This window comes from Somniosus microcephalus, chromosome 10 (assembly GCF_052327205.1).
Source record: "Somniosus microcephalus isolate GS21.2 chromosome 10, FLI_Smic_1.0, whole genome shotgun sequence".
Taxonomy (NCBI): Eukaryota; Metazoa; Chordata; class Chondrichthyes; order Squaliformes; family Somniosidae; genus Somniosus; species Somniosus microcephalus.
Genome location: NC_140996.1, coordinates 229,597,305 through 229,616,348, shown reverse-complemented (window position 1 = coordinate 229,616,348; position 19,044 = coordinate 229,597,305). Strand labels below are relative to the sequence as shown.

Here is a 19,044-nt window from a genome sequence, read left to right as displayed (position 1 = left end):
GAAAGCAGCATCAGTTTCCACGTGTCCGCTGACGACACCCAGCTCTACTTCACGACCAACTCTCTTAACCCCTCCACTGTGTCCAGTTGTCAGACTACTTGTCCGACATCCAGTAATAGTGACCATGAAACTATTGGTTGTCGTAAAAACCCATCTGGTTCACTAATGTCCTTTTTAGGGAAGGAAATCGCCGTCCTCACTCGGTCTGGCCGAGATGTGACTCCAGACCCACAGCAATGTGGTTGACTCTTAACTGCCCTCTGAAATGCTGTCTTACCACCATCTTCTCGAGGGCAGTTAGGGACGGGCAATAAATGCTGGCCTCGTCAGCGACGCCCATATCCCAGGAACAATTTTTTTTTTTTTTTTTTTTTTTTTTTTAAAAAGTACTGGATGAGCAGAAATTTCCTCCAACTAAATATTGGGAAGACCGAAGCCATTGTCTTAGGTCCCCACCACAAAGTCCGTTCCCTAGCCACCGACTCCATCCCTGTCCCTGGCAAATGTCCGAGGCTGAACCAGACTGCTCGCAATCTTGGTGTCGTATTTGACCCCGAGATGAGCTTCCGACCACATATCCGTGCCATCACTAAGACCGCCTATTTCCACCTCTTTAACATTGCTTGACTCCGCCCCTGCTTTAGCTCACCTGCTGCTGAAACCCCCATCCTTGCCTTTGTTGCCTCTAGACTTGACTATTCCAGCGTACTCCTGGCCGGCCTCCCACGTTCTACCCTCTGTAACTTGAGGTCATCCAAAACTCTTTTGCCTGTGTCCTAACTCGCACCAAGTCCCGTGCACCCTGTGCTCGCTGACCTACATTGGCTCCTGGTTAAATAATGCCTCAATTTTAAAATTCTCATCCTTGTTTTCAAATCCCCCCATGGCCTTGCCCCTCCCTATCTCTGTAATCTCTTCCAGCCCCACAATCCTCCGCGATATCACTGCTCCTCTAATCTGGCCTCTTGAGCATCCCTGATTATAATCACTCAACCATTGGTGGCCGTGCCTTCTGTTGCCTGGGCCCTAAGCTTTTGAATTCCCTCCCTAAACCTCTCTGCTTCACTACCTCTCTCGCCTCCTTTAAGACGCTCCTTAAAACCTACCTGTTTGACCAAGCTTTTGGTCATCTGCCCTGATATCTCCTTATGTGGCTCGGTGTCAAATTTTGTTTGCTAACGCCGTGGGATGGAAGGCACGATATGAATACACGTTGCTTACACACAATGAAGTACTTTTGACGTATAGTCACTGTTGTAAATTTAGGAAATTATTTTGGAGTTTTGTTTTGATAATTTACTGAAAATACTTTTTGTAAACCCCATTTAAAAGGGGTTAGTGAAATTGAAAATATTCTGTGCATTTAACATTGATGCTGCATAAACTATACAAAGTTGTACAATTGAAGCAGCTAGCTATCTTTGTGCTTTTCTTTCTCCTCTCCCAACGCGCCCCCCACCCCCCCAGTGGTATGTGTAATTCTTGCAAACATGTCATCTATATCTGTGCATGGTTTGTTACATTTGCTCACAGGATAATTTTACCAATGTTGATTGACACCACTGTGTTAGCCAATGAGCTGGAGGCATGCTGGGCCTTACGGCAGGACGCACAGCAAACAGTATATTTTACAGCAAATAAAGTCTACTCGGTAAACAGAGTCCATTTAACAGCGCACTACACCAAACAGTCTACAGAGTCTATATTTAGAAAGAGTCTCTACGAACTACAGCAAACAGCACTCATGGGGGACTCTGCAGCCGAGTCTCCCGATAAAAGCAGGGGGATTTCTCCACCAACATGCAGTGAGTGGAGGATAGTTACTTAATACAAATGATGTGCATAAAATCAAGCCCAGTCGCTTGCAGCAGTGCGGTCTCCAGGCGTGATTGACGGGGGAATTACCCAACCATCTCCATTCTGGCCAGGAATAGTGGTGTCACTATCTGCTATCTGCAGCCAAGGGTACACGTACCAGCATCTTGATATAGCTTATGTCTCAATTTTTTTTGCTAATTTTCTTCCCACCTTTCCCAAAGGCATTAACTGCTGCTGGTGCCAGTCAACCTCCAGTACCTCATCTAAGCAGCCATTCTTCACATGTGAGCCTGAATACTGAGCACAAACGTGCTCTTCAACTTGGTTAGCATCACAGCCAAATCTGATCCAGACCTTGCATGACCCTTAATCGTATTTGGGAGTAGGGACTTTAGTTGATGTGCCCCTCCTAGCCCAGTGCACTGTGCCCAAATGTACGGCCCCTGTCACCAACTTGGCTGAGATCAAGCCTATGTCTTTCCAGATCTGCGAAGAGAAAAAGATTGGTGAAGTCAAGCGTAGGTCCCTTGCAGTCAGAATCAGGGGAATTTATAATGGGGAACAAAGAAATGGCAGACCAATGAAATACATATTTTGGTTCTGCCTTCACAAAGGAGGACACAAATAACCTCCCAGAGATGTCTGGGAACATAGGGTCTGATGAAAGGGAGGAACTGAAAGAAATCAGTATTTGTAGGGAAATGGTGTTAGGGAAATTGATGGGATTGAAGGCCGATAAATCCCCAGGGCCTGATAATCTACATCCTAGGGTACTTAAGGAAGTGGCCCTAGAAATAGTAGATGCATTGCTGATCATCTTCCAACATTCGATGGAATCTGGAACAGTACCCATGGATTGGAGGGTAGCTAATGTTACCCCACTATTCAAAAAAGGTGGTAGAGAGAAAACGGGGAATTACAGACTGGTAAGCCTGATATCGGTAGTGGGGAAAATGCTAGAGTCCATTATAAAAGATGTAATAGCAGAGCACTTGGAAAACAGTGACAGGATCGGACAAAGTCAACATGGATTTACAAAAGGTAAATCGTGCTTGACTAATCTACTGGAATTTTTTGAGGATGTAACTGGTAAAATAGATAAGGGAGAACCAGTGGATGTGGTGTATTTGGACTTTCAGAAGGCTTTCGATAAGGTCCTGCTTAAGAGATTAGCGTGTAAAGTTAAGGCACATGGGATTGGGGGCAAGGTATTGACTTGGATAGAGAACTGGTTGGCAGACAGAAAGCAAAGAGTTGGAATAAACGGGTCTTTTTCCGAGTGGCAGGCAGTGACTAGTGGGGTACTGCAGGGATCGATCCTTGGACCCCAGCTATTCACAATATATATTAATGATCTAGACAAGGGAACTAGATGTAATATCTCCAAATTTGCAGATGACACAAAGCTGGGTGGGCGTGTGTGCTGTGAGGAGGATGCCGAGAAACTCCAGGATGATTTGGACAGGTTAGGTGATTGGGCAAAAGCATGGCAGATGCAGTATAATGTGGATAAATGCGAGATTATCCATTTTGGTGGCAAAAACAGGAAGGCAGATTATTATCTGAACGGCAATAGATTGGGAGAAGGGGAAGTGCAACGAGACCTGGGTGTCCTTGTGCACCAGTCGCTGAAGGTAAGCTTGCAGGTGCAGCAGGCGGTTAAGAAGGCAAATGGTATGTTGGCCTTCATAGCGAGAGGGTTTGAGTACAGGAACAAGGATGTCTTATTGCAGTTGTACAGGGCCTTGGTGAGACCACATCGTGAGTATTGTGTGCAGTTTTGGACGTCTTATCTGAGGAAGGATGTTCTTGCCATGGAGGGAGTGCAGCGAAGATTCACCAGACTGATACCTGGGATGGCAGGAATGATGTATGAGGAGAGATTGGGTCGATTGGGCTTATACTCGCTGGAGTTTAGAAGAATGAGAGGGGATCTCATTGAAACTTATAAAATTCTAACAGGACTAGACAGACTGGATGCAGGAAGGATGTTCCCGATGGTTGGGGAGTCCAGAACCAGGGGTCACAGTCTAAGGATAAGGGGTAAGCCATTTAGGACTGAGATGAGGAGGAATTTCTGCACCCAGAGAGTGGTGAACCTGTGGAATTCTCTACCACAGAAGGCAGTGGAGGCCAATTCATTAAATATATTCAAGAAAGAGTTGGATATATTTCTTAAGGCTAAAGGGATCAAGGGATATGGGGAGAAGGCAGGGACCGGGTACTGAATTTGGATGATCAGCCATGATCGCATTGAATGGGGGAGCAGGCTCGAGGGGCCGAATGGCCTACTCCTGCACCTATCTTCTATGTTTAATTTCAGCTTAATAAGGTTGGAACTGGGAGAAGATCAGTTACCAGAAAAATAAATCTGGTAATTTATGATGGAAATCGGACTTTCACAGAATCACAGAAACCCCACAGTGCAGATAGAGGCCATTTCGGCCCATCGAGCCTGCACCGACACATATCCCACCCGATCACCGTAACCCCTACGCCAACACATATCCCACCCTATCCCTGTAACCCCACGTATTTAATCCCCCTAACACTAAGGGTCAATTTATCATAGCCAATCAACCTAACCCGCACATCTTTGGACTGTGGGAGGAAACCGGAGCACCCGGAGAAAACCCACGCAAACACGGGGAGAATGTGCAAACTCCACACAGACAGTCGCCCGAGGCCGGATTCGAACCCGGGTCCCTGGCGCTGTGAAGCAACAGTGCTAACCACTATGCCACCATACTTTTGAGAATACAGAGGGTAGCAATTTTCTATCTATGAATTGTTTGGAACCTGAGTGTAACAGCTAGACTTTCTCTCCTCCCATCCACCCCCCCCCCCACCCCCCAATGAATGTTTCTTTTATACAAGGTGCAGGGCAATGTTCCTGCTAATTTTTTTGGGGTGCGTAACCCATTCAAATTACCACGCATGTGTGTTTTTTTCCATTATATCACCGCTGAGCGGCCTGCACGGAAGCTGCAGATCGCCGCACGGCCGTGCAAGTTATCAGGAACGATGGTGCAGGGCAGGGCTCTTTTTTTAAATAAATTTTTTTAATGTTGGAACTCTGATAGTAGGAACTTGGGATTTTAAAAGAATGACTTGCATTTATATAGCGCCTTTCACGACCACCGGACGTCTCAAAGCGCTTTACAGCCAATGAAGTATTTTTGAAGTGTAGTCACTGTTGTAATGTGGGAAACGCAGCAGCCAATTTGCGCACAGCAAGCTCCCACAAACAGCAATGTGATGATGACCAGGTAATCTGTTCTGTTGGTTGAGGGATAAATATTGGCCAGGACACCGGGGAGAACTCCCCTGCTCTTCTTCGAGATAGTGCCATGGGATCTTTTACGTCCACCTCAGAGCAGACGGGGCCTCGGTTTAACGTCTCATCCGAAAGACGGCACACTCCGACAGTGCGGTGCTCCCTCAGCACTGCACTGCACTGGAGTGTCAGCCTAGCTTTCATGCAGTGAGCTTGTGATTCCATCTGTGTTGTGTTGTGGGGGCCGGGTCAGAGTGGTTCCTTGCAGGGAGGGAGTGGAAAAGAAGTATCTCTTAGTAGGTTAGTTGCAGAGGTCTGTAAATTGGCAAAGTGCCTGCCCCTTTGGCTGGGGTGTGTTGTCGGGAGAGGTGAAAGGAGCAAACAGAAAATAGCATGGAACTAGCGAAACCAATGACGGGGAGATTAATGTTCCATAGTGTGTCAGGTGAGTTCAGTCTCGTCAAACTCCAGACTACTCCCTAAAAGTTGCTAAAGTAAGAATTGGACATTTTACCTGCAATTTCCACCTCCTAGGAACAGGAGTGGGCTGTTCAGCCCCACGAGCCTGTTCTGCCATTCAATTAGATCGCAGCTGATCTGTATCTCCGCTCCTCCTACTACAGTCTACTAGTGAACAAGGAACCTTTAGCTCTGTGGCTCCGTTTTATGAAGACCGATTAAAATGTATTATAGTTTCATATTTGTTATTGGCTTTTTTTACGGGGTGGGGGGGGAAAAAGCTACACTTAATTCTTCAGTTGAATTTTGTAGCACAGGGTGTGCGCCTTGCTACTGTGTTGAGAAGTAGTTGAATATGGTAGAGTTACAGTGGTGTTTGGGAAGCGAGGAGGAAGTAGTACAAATTAGAATTTCAGAGATACTGATCTCAGCCAAGAGCCATGGTCGTATTACTATGTTTGGCCTCAGTGCCTTGGGCAAGGGAGTTTTTTTTAAAATTCGTTTATGGGATGTGGGCGTCGCTGGCAAGGCCAGCATTTATTGGCCATCCCTAGTTGCCCTTGAGAAGGTGGTGGTGAGCCGCCGCCTTGAACCGCTGCAGTCCGTGTGGTGAAGGTACTCCCACAGTGCTGTTGGGTAGGGAGTTCCAGGATTTTGACCCAATGAAGAAATTAGCCAGGATTGCTTCCTCTTGCTTGCTATCCAGTGGCTTCTGGATATGGGGCGAGAACTGGATCAGGCTTGGCTGTAATTCTTTCCATAATCGAGTAGACTGTCAACACTTTGTGGGAAAAGGTGCCAGAGAGTTGCTGATGCCTGTGGACCTGTATCCAGCAAGGATCAGTCTGTCAGCTGTGGCTCAGTGGGCAGCACTCTCGCCTCTGAATCAGAAGGTTGTGGGTTCAAGTTGCACTCCAGACACTTGAGTACAAAATTCTAGGCTGACACTCCAGTGCAGTACTGAGGGAGTGCTGCACTGTCAGAGGTGCCGTCTTTTGGATGAGACGTTAAACCTAGGCCCCGTCTGCCCCCTCGGGTGAAAGTAAAAGATCCCATGGCACTATTTTGAAGAAGAGCAGGGGGAGTTCTCCCCTGTGTCCTGGGGTCAATATCCCTCAATCAACATAACAAAAACAGATTGGCCCAGGAATTCGGGTCGGGGGCTTCCCGCGGGTGCAAGCCCCCGACCTGCACTTACCTTGCGCGCCGGCCGTTGAGCTGTGGGCCCGCGTGGGATTCCGATCATGGGCCTGCTCCAACTGCCGGCGCGCGGTGCTCGCGTATCCCAGGGACGCAGTTAGTTCGAAGCTTCCCCTGGGATCACGTGGGCCATGGAGAGCCAGTGGTAGCAGGGAAATGCCCATTCGTAAAATTGACAGGAAGAGCTGTCAAACCTATAAATACTATAAGCCCCAAAACATCAAATAATTTTTTTTTTTAAATCACATTTTTAAAATAACTAAATTACATAAAATAACTTAAACAATAATTTAAATTTTTGAAAAAATGAATTACATTTTCCAATGGGGCTAAAAATAAACTTACCTTGCTTTAAAGTATTTAAAAATAATAAACCTGTGGGGAAAAAATGTTTTAATTTTAATTAATTCACCACTTACCTTGTTAAAAGCAGGCCTTGCGACTGCTTTTACATGTGTAACTCCTGGAGACTTACCCTCCCGGAGAAACCTGCAAAAAAAATGTAAGTTCCAGGCGTACGCGCTGCCTCTCCGGCGCACGTGTTCGACCTGTGAACCCCTTCCTTTCAGGGGAACGGAAGTGCCGGTTTCCCGCGCAGTGCATGCACGAAACCGGCACTTCCGTTGGGCCTATGGGTGAGTACCCCGTGTGTACTCACCCGCGGGGACCTGAGGTTCTGGGCCATTATCTGGTCATTTTCACATTGCTGTTTGTGGGAGCTTGCTGTGTGTAAATTGGCTACATTACAAAAGTGACTACACTTCAAAAAGTACTTCATTGGCTGTAAAGCGCTTTGGGATGCCCTGTGGTCATGAAAGGTGCTGTATAAATGCAAGTCCTTTTTTGGGGGGGGCGATAAGAGCCTGATCCTGTGCTCACCCTGACATCTCTTGTATACAATCATACTTTCAACAGAGAGTTGCTGGCTAGCAATCGGGAGGAGGAAACTTGGCTGGCTGACTTCTCCCGAATGCTGGATCTAGTTGTAGCGTTCCTACCAATGCCCCAGCTGAGATGAGAGAACGCATTTCCGACCTGGGATATTCATTATGACCAGATGTAATAGCTCGGCCATCAGGGGAGTCTCTCCAAGATATTTTTGGAAAGAAAGGGTTGGAGAGGCACACTCATCAATAAGAGAACTCAAAATTACGAGCTATCCAATTAGTCCGACTCCCCCAAATGTTGCCTTTTGAAGTTTATATCCAATTCACTTTTGAATGCACCCCATATCTCGCTGTGTGGGGTATTGAGGTCACCCTTATCCTTTCAAATGGACGCACTGCTTTTAAATCTCAAAAAGGGTAATTGCATTAATGTGCCTGTGGTGTCCTGAGATCGCTTGGTTTGGATTTAATGGTGGCCCTTCATAAAGACGTTTTTTTCTTCCAATATGACTTTTAAACAAAAGTGTAACGTTTATTACTGAGAAACTGTTGCAAAAGCCTTTATTACGTTGCATATTTTTGTGATTAAATTCTCTTATTAACGGGTCGTAGGTGCGTCCTGGTGTTTTTTTAATAGATGGTTAACTTGACGCGTTTCTGTCATTTTCCTCTGGATGTTACTTTGATAGATAATTTTAAAAATAATGAATCGAATTGATCGACTCGCGCGAACTCAAAGGAACAAACGGCTGAGCCTTTGTTGTTGAAACCTGTAGTTTATTAAAAAAAATTCTATATTACAGGTTGGGTTGGGTGCTGTTTGGGAACCTCTTCAAATTAGCAAGCCACTTAATTTTTCTGTTCACCCCCCCCCGCCATGTGTTGCACGCATTTATGTTTGATATGTGGGCTCTGATGGTCCTCTCATTCGTGTTTAATGCGGCGTAGTTGCTTTCTCAGGCTGTCCCGTCCCCCCCCCCCCCCCATCTTCATTTGGAGGAAGGGAGATGCGCTCTGGCGCAGGTCCAATTCTTCGGTGTGTGAATTCTTAAACCGATTGTAGTGCAGCTTTCAAAATTCTGTTTGACTCCACGCTCTAATATATCTCAAACCTTTAAAAAAAGTATATATATTATATAATAATTGTGCACACCCCAGCCTTTACAAACTGCCTATCCGCTCCATTTTGGATTGGCGAATTTCTTTTCTCCCTTTTGCTCTGCACTTTGGTAATCGTACCCTACACGATTCCAAGGCAGCCCAAAATCATGTACTTAATAAATGTTTGATTTGAAACTTATAAAATTCTAACAGGACTAGACAGACTAGATGCAGGAAGGATGTTCCCGATGGCCGGGGAGTCTAGAACCAGGGGTCACAGCCTAAGGATAAGGGGTAAGCCATTTAGGACAGAGATGAGGAGGAATTTCTTCACCCAGAGAGTGGTGAACCTGTGGAATTCTCTACCACAGAAGGCAGTTGAGGCCAATTCATTAAATATATTCAAGAAGGAGTTAGATATATTTCTTAAGGCTAAAGGGATCCAGGGATATGGGGAGAAAGCAGGGACAGGGTACTGAATTTGGATGATCAGCCATGATCTCATTAAATGGCAGAACAGGCTTGAGGGGCCGAATGGCCTACTCCTAGCTTCTATGTTTCTATGTCTCAATTAATCTGGACACATTGATACGCATTTGCTAGCAGCTACTACGTGTCTTGTTCGGCTAAGTAACTTGCTATTCTCTGTCATCTGCAAAAATCGTATAGGAGCAGCGATATATATGGGTTCTGACCGCCTCTTTGGCACCCTCTTCTGCTGCATATCTTCAAACCAGCGCAAAGGTATCCAGCCTACTTCCGTTTTACTTCTTTATTTTTTGTCCCTGCTATAATACAGACGGCAGTGTTCATTTTGCTCCATCAGCTAGCTTAGGTGCCAAGAAAGGTTTCATTCATTCATTCATTATTTTAATGATATTATGCGCGAAGCATATGTTACTACAGTGTTTACAATTGAAGCACGTGGGCTTAACGTGACCCGTCAGGGAATTTCAGGGATATGCAATCGATGGGTGCTTTCGAGGATATTTAGGCTAATTATTTAGAAAACGGATGGTTGGTAAACTGTTATTGCACTATTGGTTTAAGACAGGAGGTTCCCAAACTTTGCTTACTGCATACCCCCTTCCAGATCCACCACCTGCCCGTGTCCCCCTACCAGCACACAGGTTCAATATTTTAGTCCCTTTAACGCCCAAGCATTGGACGTCTTTTCGGATGAGACGTTAAACCGAGGCCCGTCTGCCCATTCAGGTGAATGTAAAAGATCCCACCGCCACTATTTCGAAGAAGAGCAGGGGCGTTCTCCCCGGTGTCCTGGGGCTAATATGTATCCATCAATCAACATCATTAAAAGCATTATCTGGTCACTACCACATTGCTGTTTGTGGGAGCTTGCTGTGCGCAAATTGGCTGCCGTTACATTACAACAGTGACTACACTTCAAAAAGTACTTCATTGGCTGTAAAGCGCTTTGGGACGTCCGGTGGTCATGAAAGGCGCTATAGAAATGCAAGTCTTTCTTTATAAAATGTACAAATTGTAATCCACATATACAGCTTAGTGTACGGTGATTGGTGACGAGGGCTCTACGTCATCATCTTTGTGTATCTGTGTTCTCATTGGTGCATCTTGAAGTCAGTTAACTACTTTTTATAACAAATTCCCACAGAGTTTAAGCTTCGTCTGAGTAGTGTATTTTAAAAATGCAATAAATAAATAAAATAATTAATATCCACCACAAGATATTTGTCCTGCATACCGCCCCCGCCCCACAGAGATGCCTCGTGTACCCCCACAGTTTGGGAATCCTTAGTTTAAGATAAATGATGGAATTGTGGCTAAACTGTGACGTGGACAGATCAGTAAAAGAAAATGACCAGTGCGGGTCTATACATTGCAATACATACAGACATCCTTGACTACACTTCCTCCCACCCCGCTTCCTGTAAGGACTCTATTCCATTCTCCCAGTTTCTCCGTCTCCGCCGTGTCTGTTCTGACGATGCCACCTTCCATACCAGTGCTTCCGACATGTCTTCCTTTTTCCTCAACCGAGGATTCCCCTCTACCGTGGTTGACACGGCCCTTGACCGTGTCCGTTCTATTTCCCGCACTTCTGCTCTCACCCCTTCCCTTCCCTCCCAGAACCACGATAGGGTTCCCCTTGTCCTCACCTTTCACCCCACCAGCCTCCACATTCAACGGATCATCCTCCGCCACCTCCAATGTGATCCCACCACCAAACACATTTTCCCCTCACCTCCCCTTTCAGCATTCCGAAGGGACAGCTCCCTCCGCGACACCCTGGTCCACTCCTCTATCACCCCCAGCACCCCTTCCCCTTCGCCTGGCACCTTCCCGTGCAAGCGCAGGAGATGCAACACCTGCCCTTATACCTCTCCCCCCTTCCCACTGCCCAGGGCCCCAAACACCCCTTCCAGGTGAAACAGCGATTTACTTGTACTTCTTGCAATTTATTATACTGTATTCGCTGCTCACGATGCGGTCTCCTCTACATTGGGGAGACCAAACGCAGATTGGGCGACCGCTTTGTGGAACACCTCCGTTCAGTCCGTACGGGTGACCCTGAGCTTCCGGTCGCCTGTCACTTTAATTCACCACTTCACTCCCACTCTGATCTCTCTGTCCTCGAGCTATTGCATTGTTCTAATGCAGCTCAACGTAAGCTCGAGGAACAGCACCTCACCTTTCGATTGGGCACTTTGCAGCCTGCCGGACTCAACATTGAGTTCAACAATTTCAGATAATTATCCCTGCCCCCATTTTTCATGTAGTATGATTTTGCCATTCCCATTTGCAACATTTTCACAGTATGTTCCTTCAATTCCTTCCTCCCCTCCTACACCCCACCCCCCTGTCTCTGCACCTGCTTAATATCTGTTACATCTCCAGCTTTTTCCAGTTCTGATGAAGGGTCCCAGACCTGAAACGTTAACTCTGTTTCTCTCTCCACGGATGCTGCCTGGCCTGCTGAGTATTTCCAGCATTTTCTGTTGTTATTTCAGATTTCCAGCATCCGCAGTATTTAGCTATTATATCTTGAGGTAGGACTGATGTTCTTAGTGGTAAATACTGGACATCCAGTATTTAATTCAGGGGGAATTTTGTCAATCTTCAACTGATTCTTTTTATTTGCTGTAATTTACAATCAAAAAGAACAACAATTCCAAGGGTTGGGGGAAGAAAGAGAAAGAACATTATTTATTACGTCTATAAACCTGTAGGGTCCTGTTAAAAATGTGATTGCACTAGAGAGGGTGCAGAGGAGATTTACGAGGATGTTGCCAGGACTGGAGAATTTTAGCTATGAGGAAAGATTGGAGAGGCTGGGGTTGTTTTCTTTGGAACAGAGGAGGCTGAGGGGAGATTTAATTGAGGTGTATAAAATTATGAGGGGCCTAGATAGAGTGGATAGAAAGGACCTGTTTCCCTTAGCAGAGAGGTCAATAACCAGGTGGCAGAGATTGAAAGTAATTGGTCGGAGGTTTAGAGGGGAGTTGAGGAGAACTTTTTTCACCCAGAGGGTGGTGGGGGTCTGGAACTCACTGCCTGAAAGGGTGGGAGAGGCAGAAACCCTCATCACATTTAAAAAGTACTTGGATATTCACTTGAAGTGCCGTAACCTGCAGGGCTACGGACCAAGAGCTGGGAAGTGGGATTAGCTCTTTTTTCGGCCGGCACCGACACGGTGGGCCAAATGGCCGCCTCCTGTGCTGTAAATTTCTGATTCTATGCTCACGAGCCTTACTTCCCGTTGCTGCAATTTGTCGTCGTGCTTTTCTGTCTTCGAGTTTGAGTGAGCACTGCTCCCCACTTCTGACTTAAAGACTACTCTAGACTGAACCAATCTTTTAAGCAATGCAGTGAGCATCACAAGAGAGTTGGTCGTTAAAAGAGAACACTATGAAGGTATAGCAAGGTACGAGTTCAAATGACGGCATGGAACCTTAAGCTTTTTACGTGGCCGCCTTTCCCCTGGTTCACTGGAGCAGTTGTGTGTCTTGAGGGTCCATTTCTTCTGAAACTAGTGAAACACTTGTAACTGAGAAGAAATGGATGAGCAGTCTGCTCCCAGTCCTTGGCCAATATAGTTGTAAACTGCCGATAATGAATCATGCAAAGATTCACCTCCTGACTCCCCAAAGCCTTTCCGCCATCTACAAGGCACAAGTCAGGTGTCTGATGGAATACTGTTGGCGTCCCCCTGCCTGAAATTCACTGGTAGCGCCCCAAGAGGGAGGCGGGGCGCTACTGGAAGTGCTCCCCCTCCCTCTTGGGGCGCTGGGGTCTAGTGCAGCATGACCTGGAGCCCAGCTGGGCCACCAGGGCTCGGAGTGCTGGCAAAACAGCCCGGCACTCGAGGGAAGTGCCAGGCTCACGGAGCGTAGCCGGCACCCTGTTTGAGGGGGGGGGCGCTGCGCAGGAGGCCGGGGACAGCAACAAAAATGGCCGCCCGGCACCTCCCCTTTAATTTGCGCCGCCCCAGCCACAGGTAGGCTCCCTTGACCCTGTACGACATAGCGTCCGGCGGTAAGTCAGGGGGCGCTACGGAAGATTGTGGCCTGGGCGCTGCGCACGGCGATGACGTCATTGCCGCAGGTGCCGCGGGGCGCTACCGGTTACTGCCGCCGCTAACCTCCTGCTGAATTTCGTGGGAGGCGTTAGCAGAGCCGCGCCCAGGTGCTAGTTGCTCTTAGGGCGCTAATGGGAGGCGCAAATCAACCAAATATTTCCCCTTCAATCCCTCCACTACCGGCGCACCGTGCCTGCAGTGTGTACCATCTACAAGATGCACTGCAGCAACTCGCCAAGGCTTCTTCGACAGCACCTCCCAAACCCACGACCTCTACCACCTAGAAGGACAAGGGCAGCAGGCGCATGGGAACACCACCACCTCCAATTTCCCCTCCAAGTCACACACCATCCTGACTTAGAAATATATCGGCCGTTCCTTCATCGTCGCTGGGTCAAAATCCTGGAACTCCCTCCGTAACAGCACTGTGGGAGCACCTTCACCTCGCGGACTGCAGCGGTTTAAGAAGGCGGCTCCCCACCACCTTCTCGAGGGAAACTAGGGATGGGCAATAAATGCTGGCCTTGCCAGCGACGTCCATGTCCCATGAACAAATTAAAAAAAAAAAACAAGGAAATGTATTCATACTGTTCCCTCTCTCCTGTGGAAGACACCTGACCTCTACCTCCCCACAGATTGCAGCTTAGGTTGTGTATTGGCATTCCAAGGGCTTTGCTGCCGAAGATCTGTGGAGCCAGTTGAGTATGATGGCAATGTTTGCTAGTCTGGTCAAGCCTAATCTTGATAGTTATCCCTAGGATAGGATGCATGAAAAAGCTTGTCTGACCAGTGATCCTTTAATCACTAGCCTCTCCTTCTTGTTTTTCCCTATTTCGTTGATATTTCATATCGCTAGGGTTTATCTGAGCTTTCCTCTTTTGTTTTTCCTAAGCTGTGAATATGCTGTCCTACATGCCTCCTTGAATCCTCATGTTGAAATCCAGGCTGGTCCCACCACCACCAACGTGTAAAATTCTGACTGGGCTAGACAGACTGGATACAGGGAGGATGTTTCCCCTGGCTGGGGCGTCTAGAACGAGGGGCCACAGTCTCAGGATACATTTAGGACTGAGATGAGGAGGAATTTCTTCACTCGGAGGGTGGTGAACCTGTGGAATTCTCTACCACAGAAGGCTGTGGAGGCCAAGTCACTGAATAATGGAGATAGATAGATTTCTAGACGCAAAAGGCGTCGAGGGATTTGAGGAGAGAGCGGGAATATGGCACAGGAAACTCTCGTTTAAACGGCACCTAAATATCCAGAATTCTCTATTAACCGGCAAAATTCTCACTCCGAAAACAACACCTCAATAACCGGCAATGTTGCCGAGTCCGAGTCTCCCGCGGTGGCCGAGTTAGTCAGTGGGGGTAGTTCTCCAAACTGCCACTACTCGGTTTCTTGGCGCTGTCGGAAGTCGGAACACCTCAATCCCCCTGTAACAGGAGTCTGACTCTCCCGCGCTGCCGGTAGTCTCTTCTGATCCGCCATTTTACAGGGGTACTGTGTGTCTCCCACGCTGCTGGTAGTCATTGCATTGCATTACCCTCAACTGGCAGTACTGTACTTAATCAAGCAACTTCCACCATCCATTTAACACAACATTCTGTAGGTGAGTACCCAATTACTGTATACTGCACATTTCTTGATTTTTTTTCATTTTTCTTTGTTAAAAATAGCCTCGGTAGATAACCCTCTCCGTCATCCGGAATTTTTGATCAACCGGCAACACGCCGGTCCTGTCGATGCCGGATACCAAAGAGTTTCCTGTATTGTGATAGAGGATCAGCCATGATCATATTGAATGGTGGAGCAGGCTGGAAGGGCCGAACGGCCGACTCCTGCTCCTATGTTCTATGTTTCCATCTCCTACACTAGATCGTTCTTTTATAAGAACTAGGAGCAGGAGTCGGCCATTCGGCCCCTCGAGCCTGCTCCGCTATTCAATAAGATCATGGTTGATCTTCAACCTCAACTCCACTTTCCCGCCCGATCTCCATATCCCTTGATTCCCCTCGAGTCCAAAAATCTATCGATCTCTGTCTTGAATATACTGAACGACTGAGCAGCCACAGCCCTCTGGGGTAGAGAATTCCTTGTTGTCGTCTATTTTTTGTTAACCATTATAAATTCCTGTGGTCCGCACTTATAATGGGCTGTGCTTTCGTAAACATTGTAATTATGCAATTCGGGCACCAGGTGGCTAAGTCCACAGTCTTTGAAGCTTTTCCAAAGACTGGTTTTGAAAATGTTAAGAACCCCCCATCTGCCGTCTTATTTTCCAGCCTTCAGCTAAGCACACTTCCAGGTAGCTCGTTTCTTTACCATAGCAAAATACTGCGGATGCTGGAAATCTGAAATAACAACAGAAAAAGCTGGGAAAACGCAGCAGGCCAGGGCAGCCTCCACGGAGAGAGAAACACAGTCAACGTTTTGGGTCGAAACCCTTCTTCAGAACTGAGGGGGGGGGGGGGGGAAAGCAGGAAATGAAACGGATGAAAAAGCAAGTTGGGGGACTGGGAAACAGGGGAGGGGATGAAAGACCAAAAGGGAAGGTTTGTGAGAGGTGAAGAGACATAAAGAGACATTTCTTTGTTTATTTAAGCTTTCAAGTTTTTCCAAAAAAATGTGTATATACATTTCTAAACACAATTCAAGTAAAATGGTCTTCATTTTGAATTTCCCTGTTTTGCGGACCTCGAGCCATTCATCTCGCTCTTCCCCATGGCCTTTGCTTTAAGTTTTTTATTTTATCCTTTGTTGCTGTTATCCTCAGGCTACCCCCCTCCTCCCTCTCCCCGTAGGCTCCTCTTTAGTTTAGCAATTTTAACTTTTTATACTTAAAATGTTAATTTGTCGGTACTCTGCCTCTGACGGGGTCTGGTCAGCGCTTGCCTCTGACAGGCTACATAAGAAATAGGAGCAGGAGTCGGCCCCTCGAGCCTGCTCCGCCATTCAATAAGATCATGGCTGATCATCGACCTCAACTCCACTTTCCTGCACTATCCCCATATCCCTTGATTCCCTTAATATCCAAAAATCTATCGATCTCAGCCTTCAATATACTCAACGACTGAGCCTCCACAGCCCTCTGGGGTAGAGAATTCCAAAGATTCACCACCCTCTGAGTGAAGAAATTTCTCCTCATCTCAGTCCTAAATGGCCGACCCCTTATCCTGAGACTGTGACCCCTGGTTCTAGACTCCCCAGCCAGGGGAAACATCCTCCCCGCATCTACCCTGTCAGGCCCTGTAAGAATTTTGTATGTTTCAATGAGATCACCTCTCATTCTTCTAAACTCTAGAGAATATAGGCCTAGTCTACTCAATCTCTCCTCATAGGACAATCCCTCCATCCCAGGAACCAGTCTGGTGAACCTTCGTTGCACTCCCTCTATGGCAAGTATATCCTTCCTTGGGTAAGGTGACAAAAACTGTACACAATACTCCAGGTGTGGCCTCACCAGGGCCCTATATAATTGCAGTAAGACGTCTTTACTCAAATTCGCTTGTAATAAAGGCCAACATACCGTTTGCTTTCCTAATTGCTTGCTGTACCTGCATGTTAACTTTCAGTACAAGGACACCCAGGTCTCTCTGAGCACCAACATTTCCCAATCTCTCTCCATTTAGAAAAACTACTCTGCTTTTCTATTTTTTCTACCAAAGTGGATAACTTCACATTTCTCCACATTATATTCCATTTGCCATGTTGTTGCCCACTCACTTAGCCTGTATATACAGGAAACCTTTTTTATCCGGCACCGACTGGACCGGCGTGCTGCCGGTTGATCAAAAAGTCCGGATTACAGAGAGGTATACTTACTAAGGTACGAGAGCCCCGTACACGGCCACAGATCCAGGCGTCCCGGTTGCATGGCAACAGGTGCAGGAGCCCCGGTTACACGGCCACTAATATGAAGTAAAACTTACCTGAACCTACACCTGAATTTTGTCGGTTAACCGAGATTTCCGGTTATTTAGGTGCCGGTAAAAAGAGAGTTTCCTGTATCCCCTTGAAGCCTCTTTGCATCCTCCTCACAACTTACATTCCCACCCAGCTTTGTATCATCAGCAAGCTTGGACATATTACATTTGGACCCCTCATCCAAATCATTGATCCGATTCCTGCTCCCGGCCCCACTTTTTGTCCTGGACCCCAAGAACCCGAGTCATTTTTGTCGAGGCAGAGAGATCGGCAGGTGACAAAAGACCTCCGTGCAGGGCAGAGGGGCGTACGTTTGGAGTTGTTGAGGTCACCTCCAGCCCGAGTTCCCGCACGCACGTGGTTGTGGGGCTGGAGGAGATTAGAGATGGGGAGGGGCGAGGCCATGGATGGATTTCAAAACAAGAATGAGATTTAACTTTTTTTAAACTCCCATCACCACTCAACCTCAAGTCCTACTCGCACCATTTACAGATTTATGCACAAACCCACAGATTAACAGCGCCACACATGGATTCATGAAAGGTATGTTCCTGCTTTCCCAATAATTTATTTAGTGGCTGGTGTGCGCAGGGCCATTGATGATTTATTCGCTTTCTGCTCCCTGCTGCTATAGTTAATAATTTTTTGGTTCCTGCTAACCTTGTCATTTTCATTCGCTGCTATCCACTTCTGCTACCTGCTGCCCTTTGAATTTACCCATTCAGTGGTGATTGCTGCTCTCTCAATTGACTGGTGCCTCGTTAGCAATGCTTTAATGGTCATGGGTAAGTCTTCATTGTAGCGGAAAAAAGACTTTTATTTCTATAGCGCCTTTCACAGCCACCAGACATCCCAAAGCGCTTTACAGCCAACAAAGTACTTTTGAAGTGTAATGTAGGAAACGCGGCAGCCAATTTGCGCACAGCAAGCTCCCACAAACAGCAATGTGACCACGACCAGATAATCTGTTTTTTTAGTGATGTTGATTGAGGGATTATGTATTGTGCCAGGAGACTGGGGAGAACTCCCCTGCTTTTCGAAATAGTGCCATAGAATCTTTTACGTCCACCTGAGAGAGGAGGCGGGGCCTCGGTTTGACGTCTCATCCGAAAGACGGCACCTCCAACAGTGCAGCGCTCCCTCAGTACTGCACCGGAGTGTCTATTCACGTTATATGGTTTGTATTGGTTTGTCTATGTTGACTTTTCCTGCTGTGATTAAATGGTGTCAAACAAGACTTATAACGCACTTTGTTACTCCTCTAGCTTATTCCATTTATTTATCCTCTTATTTTAGCAGCAGCTTCGGTTGTCTGTTTAAGGGTGTATTGTCATCACATTATATTGGAACATCTAGACTGTACAGCTCTTGTGTCTCTGTGCAACAGCACGGGAGATTGACCGGTGATCTGTTAAAAATCTTGTGTCTGCGCTCACTTTTTTCAATTAAATTCCTTTGTCCACACTTGTGTTTACGTAAGTAGTTAATATTGGCCCAGAATTTGTGGTTAGTAGTAAAGTGACGGCGGTCACCACTGACCTCTTAGAAACCTGCTCTGACAAAAGCTTCAGCTTTCTCACTGTTAAATTGATTGTAGCGCTGTCTCTCGGGTATCCCAAGCGTAGAGTAGCAGTGATGTTTTCAAGCTGTCTAAACAGCCAATCACATTGAAGAATTCTCAGACAGCAAACCAGGAAATAAAAAGCACTGATTATCAATTCACTTAAAAAAAAAAAAAAAAAATTTAGTGTAATAAAAATTGGGATATACATATGGGGTTAAGGTAGAAGCTGAAATATCGCAAACTTTACAAAACATT

The 19,044-nt window shown here is 46.7% G+C and overlaps 1 protein-coding gene across 10 annotated transcripts in view; it reads left to right on the top strand.

The window, feature by feature from the left end:
• rsf1a (remodeling and spacing factor 1a) overlaps positions 1 to 19,044 on the top strand; it is a 156,385-nt gene that overhangs the window by 17,614 nt on the left and 119,727 nt on the right. The window lies entirely within an intron of this gene.